We start from the raw sequence: 9,627 nt of genomic DNA on the forward strand, positions 1-9,627 counted from the left end.
TCCGCCCAGCACACGCGGGAAATCACAGGAACCCAGCCTGGACGGTCCGATGCCCCAGCCCTGACAGAAGAAAATCAAGGTGTGCTTGAAGTGCCACGCCCACCATCCCTTGGTCCTCTGGGGCATTCGGCACATCCTGCTGGGTGAAAGGGCCGGTCACAGCTCCAGGGTCTGTCACACTTCAGGGCCTTTGGCAGCTCCTATTCACCGGGGTCAGGCAGATAATCGCCCCGAGCTTTCCCAGCACTTTTCAGCATCAGCTCTCAAAGGGGGGCAGCGTGACCCCCATGGGAGCAGGGGAATGTAAAAGAAGGAATGGGGCGGGGCAGGGGAGGCAGCCAATGGCTTCTCCTAATTCAGTGGTCCCCAACCATTTGAGGTTTCCCGGCGCCAAGGGGCGTGTCCGTTTGCCCGCAGGGCGCCCTGGCGCGGGGACCCCCATTGTGCACCTGGGGGCGGGGACCCCCCCATAGCCACATTGCCGGGCGGGGCCCCCCCATAGCCACATTCCCAGGGCCGCCCCCCCCCCCACAAGCACCGCACGCCCAGGGCCGGGCCCCCCGCCAAGCACCGCGTGCCCGGGGCCGGCGCACCCTGCAAGTGCCGCGCGCCCAGGGCCTGCGCTCCCCCCATGCACTACGTGGCCAAAGCGCGGCAGCCAATCTGCGGCGCCCCCGGGGCCGGCGCTCACTGTGCACCATGCGCCCGGGGCCAGCTCCGGCACCGCACATGCGCCACGTGCCTGGGGCCAGGCCAGCCCTGAGCAATTGGCGGGCGCATACAAATGCGGGCACCGTGTTGGGGACCACTGTCCTAATGTTAGCAGTGGGGACACCAAGTTCGGAAGTGAATGGTTAACCAGTAAGCCGGTTATGGTTAACCAGTGGGGGCTGGAGCAGCCCTCCACCAGCCATAGGCAGAGGGCACTCTGGCACACCACGGGTAGGGTTGCTCAGCAGTCACAGCAGTGTGCCACGGGGGTAGGTGTTGGGGCTGCTCCAAGTCCATCTTTAACACGTTCTACGTGTCCCATTTAATCGGTTAACTGGTTCAACATATTGTTTAACTGGTTAGCTAATTAAATGAGATTTTACATCCCTGGCACCAAGGTGGCTAAAAGTAGGGTTGAACTGGGACTAGAAATTCCAGGATTTTGACTTTTTTTTCTGATCTCACACAGTTCTGCAAATAAATTCACATTTTGTTTAGATTTTAACTATTTTTAAATGTATTACGGTGGATTACGGAAGATAAACTTTAAAGAGAACAAAGAGTCATTTCAGGAATGGAAAACTACATTTTAATGTTCTGAAATGGTGGAGTTTTCCCCTTCCAAACAAAAGGTCCCTAAAATCAGCGTTTTCCAATGGAAAAACACCCCCTCTGAAAACTTCCTTCCAGCTCTAGTTAAAACGGACGTATTTTGAAGTGTATAATCAACCTCTGGAACTCACTGCAAAAGGATATTAATGATGGCGAAGGAAAGGGGAGGGAATCATAGAATCATAGAGCTGGAAGAGACCTCAGAAGGTCATCAAATCCAGCCCCCTGCTCTAGGCAGGACCAATCCCAACTAAATCAACCCGGCCAGGGCTTTGTCAAGCTGAGACTTAAACACCCGCTGTGTACAGCCTGTCTGATCCCTTCTGGGGAAGCATGGGTGGGAAGAAAGAATTAGACAGGGTTAGACAAACCCGTAGGTCTTGGTTGACTTCGTCCTGCTTCAGGGCAGGGCGCTAAACTTGGGGACTACTCTAGTCAGACCAACATTTCAATCAATCTTGTCAAGAAACAGGCAAAAAAAAAACCCCAACCCAAACCAGGGAGAAACACGTTCCTTGGTTTGTAAACACAGACACAGAGAACAGCTCCTTCCGCTGGGGGGGTGGGAATAAAGAAAATAATCCCTCGCCCCCTCCCCTTCCTATTTGGTCCTAAAGGATGAAGATTTGTGCAGGCTGCGGGGGCAGGACTGATACTCAGGGAATGGGGAGCATGGGGGAGAAGGGGGCAGCTTGCTTACAATCCAGGGGCAACCCCGTGTCTCGGGGCTGGCCCAGCACAGGCGGGATTTCTGCAGCGCAGGGGGACACGAGGTGAAACAAGCAGCGACTCGGCCGATTGGGGCTTGTTATTGTAGGGTCGCATTGAAGCAGACACTGGCACCAGCGTCGCCTCCAAGAGCGAGGGGAGTGCGCAGCCTGGTAACCCCGGACGGACCCGGACCTGGACCCCCCTGCGCTGGGGGGCCAGGAGTCACCGCCCCCCGCCCCTCACCTCCGCCTCCTGCCTGCTCGCAGCTCCCGGGCCCGCGGCAGCAGCTGTGCCAGCCGGCTCCGAATGTTGAAACACCAGCAACATTAGCCCTCGCTTCCCATTGGCTGGAGGGCCCCAGGGGCGGGCGCAGGAAAGGGGAAGCTCCGCCCTTCGAGGGCCTCGTGGGCCGGCAGTGGAAGTTGCAAGTCAGCTGGAGGAGAGAGGGGCCCGGCCCGGCCTGCGCACGTGGCTTTCACCGCAGCGCTCACCTGCCCTCACGCCCCACGCTCCTGCTTTTCCCTCCCTGCGTTGTTCGACCCAACCCTCACCCAGGCATCCACCCAGTTCACCCCGATTCTCACCCCTTTTTAAACTTGTTCCTAAGAAACCCCGATCGGTTCCTGGGAAATTCCCAACAACTCTTATCAGTGGTGCCTGTTACATACCAGCTGGGTTTTCCCTGTGATATTTACATACCCCCTGCCTCCTTTTTTCGCCCCTCCCATTTTTTCCTCCCCTGTTCATTTTGGTTCTGGACATACAACACTCCAGTCGTCTGAAGAAGTGGGCTATGCCCAGGAAAGCTCATGATCCCATTGACACGGTTTGTTAATCTTTAAGGTGACTATATGTTGTGTTTTAAGTTTTTCCTGTTACAGACTCACTCAGCTACCCCTCTGAAACTCGTGGGCTCTGTCTACACTGCAGGCTTCTTGCACAAGAACTGTTTTGCAGAAGAGTTCTTGTGCAAAAGGTCTTCCATACGAGCGCGTCCACACTGCCATGTGCTTTTGCAGAAGAGATGTGCTTTTGCACAAGAGCATCCATGGCAGTGTCGACACTCTCTTGCACAAGAAAGCTCTGATGGCCATTTTAGCCGTAGGGGTTTTTTGCGCAAGAAATTCATGTTGCCTGTCTACACTGCCGCCTTCTGGAAGAGCTCTTGTGCAAGAGGGCTTATTCCTCGTGGGGAGAGGAATAACTCTTCCGGAAGAAGCCCTGTTTGCTGATGCTGTACTGTAATACTTGTGCAAAAACACGCACGCAGTGTAGACACTCTGCAAGTTTTTGCGCAAGAACAGCTGTTCTTGTGCAAAAAGCCTGCAGTGTAGACATAGCCTTAGAGGGGCAACCCCAACAGTCATTACTAACAAGGAGTCCTGTGGCACCTTGAAGATTTATTTGGGCATCAGCTGTTGCGGAGGAAAAGCAGGTCCAAGTGTTTTTTACCCCTGGAAGCGGATGCCCAAATACACGTGTTAGTCTTTAAGGTGCCCCAGGGTGCCTCTGTTTAAACAAGTGGAAGAGAAGGGCCTGTGTGCACCTCATAGGATGCCAGGCTAGACTGAAGATCACAATGGCCCTCTCTGGCCTGGAAGTTAATGAATGGTTACATCTGGCCAGGCTGCCTCTCTTTATGCTTGCATTAACTAACTGGGTTATTTGCAGGTGTTGTACTCAGTCCAGCTGTGTCGGAGCGCCTGCTGCTGGAGGAGAACGCAAAAGTTCTGTTACCTGGTTTGTAAGTCTGGAGCCTTCTCTACTGCATGAGGTACAAGCCACCTGGCTCTTCGCTAAAGTTGCAGAGCCGAGTCACTATCGCTGGATGTGGTCTCCGTGCCCAGAGTCCCCAGAGACCACAAACCAGATAAGATTCGAAATCGCCCAAGCAGATTTTTTGCGTAACAACATGCAATAATAGTTGCCAGCGAACAGACTCAGCGCTGCGCCGCTACACTTTATGGAAGCCGTGGCAATGTCCTAACACCCACTGAGCACCATCCAGTGCCCCCACACAGTCAGCTGGTGAACACCATTTGAGGTGAACTTTTATACATTCCTGATGTATCAGGTTGCTACCCCCTGTTACCTGGTTACCGTCCCTTACCTTGCAGAAGGGGGCTTACTTCCTAGTCTTCATACTGTCAACTTACTATCTGTTATGCTGTCAACTTTGACCTGGTCCTGAACATAGGTCGGTATGTACTTTATTTGTGGGAGGTAAATGGTACCAAGATGTTCCTTAGGACAATCCACAGAACTACAGACCGGTCAGCCTCACCTCACTCCCCGGAAAAATCAGGGAGGGGATCCTCAAGGAATCCATTTTGAAGCACTTAGAATAAGGAAAGGGATCAGGAGCAGTCAGCATGGATTCACCAAGGGCAAGTCATGCTTGACGAACCTGATTGCTTTCTATGACGAGGTAACTGGCTCTGTGGACATGGGGAATTCAGTGGATGTGATATACCTGGACTTATTCTTGCCAGCAAGTTAAGGAAGTATGGATTGGATTAATGGACTGTAAGATGGATAGAAATTGGGCTAGACTGTTGGGCTCAATGGGTAGTGATCAACAGCTCGATGTCGGACTGGCGGTCAGTTTCAAGCAGAGTACCTCAAAGACCGGTTCTACGGTCGGTTTTGTTCAACATCTTTATTAATGACTGGATGAGGGGATGGATTGCACCCTCAGCAAGTTTGCCTATGTCACTAAGCTAGGGGGAAAGGTAGATACATTGGACGGTAGGGTATATGGTGCAGAGTGTCCAAGACATATTGGAGGATTGGGCCAAAAGAAATCTGATGAGGTTCAACAAGGACAAGTGCAGAGTCCTGCACTTGAATGGAAGAATCCCAAGAATTGTTATAGGCTGGGACCGACTGGCTAAGTAGCAGTTCTGCAGAAAAGGACCTGGGGGTTACAGTGGATGAGAAGCTGGATATGAGTCAACAGTGTGCCCTTGTAGCCAAGAAGGCTAATGGCATATTAGGGTGCATTAGGAGGAACATTGCCAGCAGATCTAGGGAAGTGATTATTCCCCTTTATTGGGATGTGGTGAGGCCACGTCTGGAGTATTGTGTCCAGTTCTGGGCCCCCCACTACAGGAAGGATGTGGACGCATTGGAGAGGGTCCAGTGGAGGGCAACAAAAATTATTAGGAGGCTGGAGCACATGACTTAGGAGAGGCTGAGGGAGTTGGGCTTGTTTAGTCTGCAGAAGAATGACGGGGGATTTGATAGCAGCCTTTAACTATCTGAAGGGAGGTTCCAAAGAGGATGGAGAGAGGCTGTTCACAGTGGTGACGATGGCAGAACGAGGAGTGATGGTCTCAAGGTGCAGTGGGGGAGGTGTAGGTTGGATATTAGGAAAAACTCTTTCCCTAAGAGAATGGGGAAGCACTGGAATGGGCTAACTAGGGAGATGGTGGAATCTCCATCCCTAGAGGTTTTTAAGTCCTGGTTTGACACAGACCTGGTTGGGATGATTGAGTTGGGATTGGTCCTGCTTTTGGGCAGGGGGCTGCACTCGATGACTCCTGAGGTCTCTTCCAGCCCTGGGATTCTGTGATTCTAAGGCAAGGGACTTCTTTTATTTGAGAGCCCCAATTCCTTCAACAGCAGTATAGGTCTAATCCATGGAGCTCCTGAAGAGCAGCTCTGCATCCCTTTCTATGGCAGCCCAACTGTCCTTGGAACTGGTCAGACCAGTGTGACATCCCCCTGTGTAGGCATAATGAGCTAACGTGTCCTTCACTCCCATGCACCAACTTTGCCACTTATCAACTATGTTTTTAATTTGTTCCAAGGGAAAGCTGAATGAAGCCAAAATTAATGAGTGTTTTAACTTGTAACAAAATACAGGACTGTGTAGCACTTTAAAGACTAACAAGATGATTTATTAGATGATGAGCTTTCGTGGGCCAGACCCACTTCCTCAGATCCACTATTTGATCTGAGGAAGTGGGTCTGGCCCACGAAAGCTCATCATCTAATAAACCATCTTGTTAGTCTTTAAAGTGCTACATAGTCCTGTATTTCGTTTCAGCTACACCAGACTAACACGGCTACATTTCTATCACTGTTCTAACTTGTGTTTCTGTTCCCAGGAAATGTTGAAACGGTAGATTCCTAGGGACTGTCAAGTAGAAAGATTGACCCAAATTAGTTACTTGTTTACTTTCTTTGGCTCCACTGGAATCTTACAACAGGGATTAACTAGCTCCATTCATATCTATAATTAACACAAACAAAATCTATGTTTAGTGACAGGTAAGGTTTCCTGAGCACATGTCTAACAATCCAGACATTTAAAATCAGAAGTTAGTGGAAGGAGGCTGAAAAAGGTGAGGCTTTCGAGAGAAAAATTGCCCGAGAAAGGGTTATTTTGAACTCCAATTTACTCTGTATCAACCCATTTTTCCATTAAACCAACCTAAAGTACTATAAATAGGACTCAAAGTTTATGGGAAAAAAGGGAGGATGCGAGTTATGAAAAAGCAAACAGTTGATAGGAGAAGCTAAAATTGGGGGAAAAAATCTATAACCAGTAACATAAAGGATAATTAGGAAATGTTTAAATATATCGGGAACAAAAGAAATCAGAGGAATGGTAAAGATCCATTACTGTATAAGGCTGGTCAAATTGCCAATCATGATGAAAAAAAGAAACTTCAGCAACCTGCTTGGAATTTAATGCGTTGAACTACACACAAGCCATAAAGATTGGATGTCTTTCTAAAACATATGTGGTAGCTCAACCGAGGGATGTTAAATTGCGCTTAATCAGCTAATCCAGTAGTTGGTGGAATTTCCATCGACTACTCAATTAGTCAATAAGGGTATGTCTACATTAGCTCGTTAATTTGAGCTAGGTAGGCAAAGCAGGCAACCGGAGTTGTAAATGAAGCCCGGGATTTAAATAGCCCAGGCTTTATTTGCATGTTCCCGTCCGGTCGCCATTTTGAAATTCCACTAGCCCGAAGTAACTGCTATAGAATGAGATGTAACAGTTAATTCGAACTAAGGACTTAGTTCGAGTTACCGTTTCATTGCCACATGTAGCTGGCAGGAAGGGACCTCGAGAGGTCGAGTCCAGTCCCCTGCCCTCATGGCAGGACCCAGTACTGTCTAGACGAGTGTTTCTTAAACTTTTTAAGACCGAGGAACACCAAACAATTTTTTTTTTAATGAGGATTTTTTGTTGACTCCTGAGGTCTCTTCCAGCCCTAGGATTCTATAAATGTGCTTGGTACCTGTGCCTGGACCTTTATGCTTGATCTGGCTTATACTATTTCTCTTTCCTGCCTGCGGGTCCACTGAGCCAAAGTCTTGCTTCCTAGATTTCAGGCCTGTTGCTGTTTTTATGTTACCGGCCTTTATTCGGGCCTGCTGATTTTATGTTACCAACCCGCAACTTACTACAGAGGCAACTGAGTCCCAAAAAGGAGGAGCAGCTTGTTCAAAAACACAGCAAGCCAGTGGCAGCGCTAGGAATAGGACCCGTATGTCCCAACTCCCTGTCCCCTGCTGTACTAACCAGACCAAAATACTTTGACCACCAGGGTCTGAAGCCCCACAGACAGGGGCCACGGATGGGGAGGGGGAGAGGCAAAGGGGGCAGTTGTCCCGGGAGCTGATGATTTAAAAGGGTCCAGGCCTCTGGGTCACTGTATCGACTATTATGGCAGCCGCCACTGCCAGAGACCCGGGCAAATGAAATCAATCCTAGAGCTCTGTCTGCTGCAGGGTGGGTGGCGCTAAGGCCTGATTGGCCCTCGCCTTGCCCCTCCTACCTTTAGCTTTGCCCCTTTGAGGGGGTCTAGAGCCGACCCCCTCCCATACATTACCCAGGGCCCGACAACGTCTGTCACCAGCCCCGTTGACATGAATGTGCCCCAAATCCCTCAGACCCAGTACAGTCCCCCCCCCTCCCCCCCCCCCCCCGGATCCTTAATTCTTCTCTTGTCATCTGATTGCTTCAAGCATTGTTACAGGCTGGGGACCGACTGGCTAAGCAGCAGTTCAGCAGAAAAGGACCTGGGGATTACAGTGGATGAGAAGCTGGAGATGAGTCAACAGGGTGGCCTTGTAGCCAAGAAGGTTAATGGCATATTAGGGTGCTTTTGGAGGAGCATTGCCAGCAGATCTAGAGAAGTGATTATTCCCCTTTATTCAGCTCTTGTGAGGCCACATCTGGAGTATTGCGTCCAGTTCTGGGCCCCCAACTAGAGGAAGGATGGGGACGCATTGGAGGGGGTCCAGGGGAGCTTGACCAAAATGATTCGGGGTCTGGAGCACATGACCTATGAGGAGAAACTGGGGGATTTGGGTTTGTTTTGCCTGCAGAAGCAAAGAGTGAGGGGGGATTTGATAGCAGCCTTCAACTTCCTGAAGGGAGGTTCCAAAGAGGATGGAGAGAGGCTGTTCTCAGTAATGAGGGATGGCAGAACACGGAACAGTGGTCTCAGGTTACAGCGGGGGAGGTCTAGGTTGGACATTAGGAAAAACTATTTCCCTAGGAGGGTGGGGAAGCACTGGGCTGGGTTCCCTAGGGAGGTGGTGGAATCTCCATCCCTAGAGGTGTTTAAGTCTCCGTTTGACAAAGCCCTGGCTGGGATGATTGAGTTGGGATTGGTCCTGCCTTGGGCAGAGGGCTGGACTTGATGACTCCTGAGGTCTTTTCCAACTCTAGGATTCTATGATTCATCCGTGCGATGTCACTGGAGACGCAGGGAGGTACACTGTGGGCGAAAGCCCCGATCTTGCTTCTGGTTTTGTACAGGCGGCCGTGAAAGTAACTTTACAGTTTCTCACAGGTACTGTCCTGTTGCAGCCCAGGTCTTTGCAGTTCTTGCTGGAGCTGCGCACCAGGGCACTTTCACCTCTGTGTTCAGGATTCAGAGTTATCTCTTTTCCCAAAGATCTTCCCTGGAGCTGTTCAGAGAGAGCTTGCTCCCTCTCGCCACAGTCTCTCTTAAGGCAACCATGTTCTTCAGAGCCTCTGGCCTGACGTGGAACGGGACGGGGGACACCACAGAAGAGGCCAAATTCGCCGGGGGAAACACTCCAAGGAAATGGATGCTAAAGAGGGTCCATTCGCCAAGACTCATGTGCAGGGCCTCTTTGATTTCAGTGTTGTCACTGTAGACCAGCGCGCGCCCGTTGAGATTATGGTCCCTGAGCCTCTGTTTGTACAGCGGGACGTTTTCCTCCTTCAAGCCGATTGTGTCCATCTGGAAGAGAAGTGGGAGCACCCGTTAGTGCCGTGCATCTACTGAACATGTCGCCAAACACGTTTTTAGGAAGGGTCCGCTATAGCTCCCGAGAGGAACCTGTCTGGGCTTGCTCAGATTCTAGCAAACAAGGCGGGCCGGCCGGCTGTGGGGCCAGGTATGGTACCCTGCACACCCCACTGCCGTGTGCTTGGATTCTGTTAGGGGCACCGCTGAGCAAGTTGGCACGGCAGGGGAAATAGCATGCTCTCTGCAGGCAAAAGCTAGCAATGCAGGGACCACTGGAGGGGTGTGTTGAAATGAAGAGGGAAGGTTTCCTGACCCTGCTTGTAAGCTGGAGGGAAGCATGCAGTCA

This window comes from Pelodiscus sinensis, chromosome 18, assembly GCF_052426305.1.
Source record: "Pelodiscus sinensis isolate ZL-2025 chromosome 18, ASM5242630v1, whole genome shotgun sequence".
NCBI lineage: Eukaryota > Metazoa > Chordata > Testudines > Trionychidae > Pelodiscus > Pelodiscus sinensis.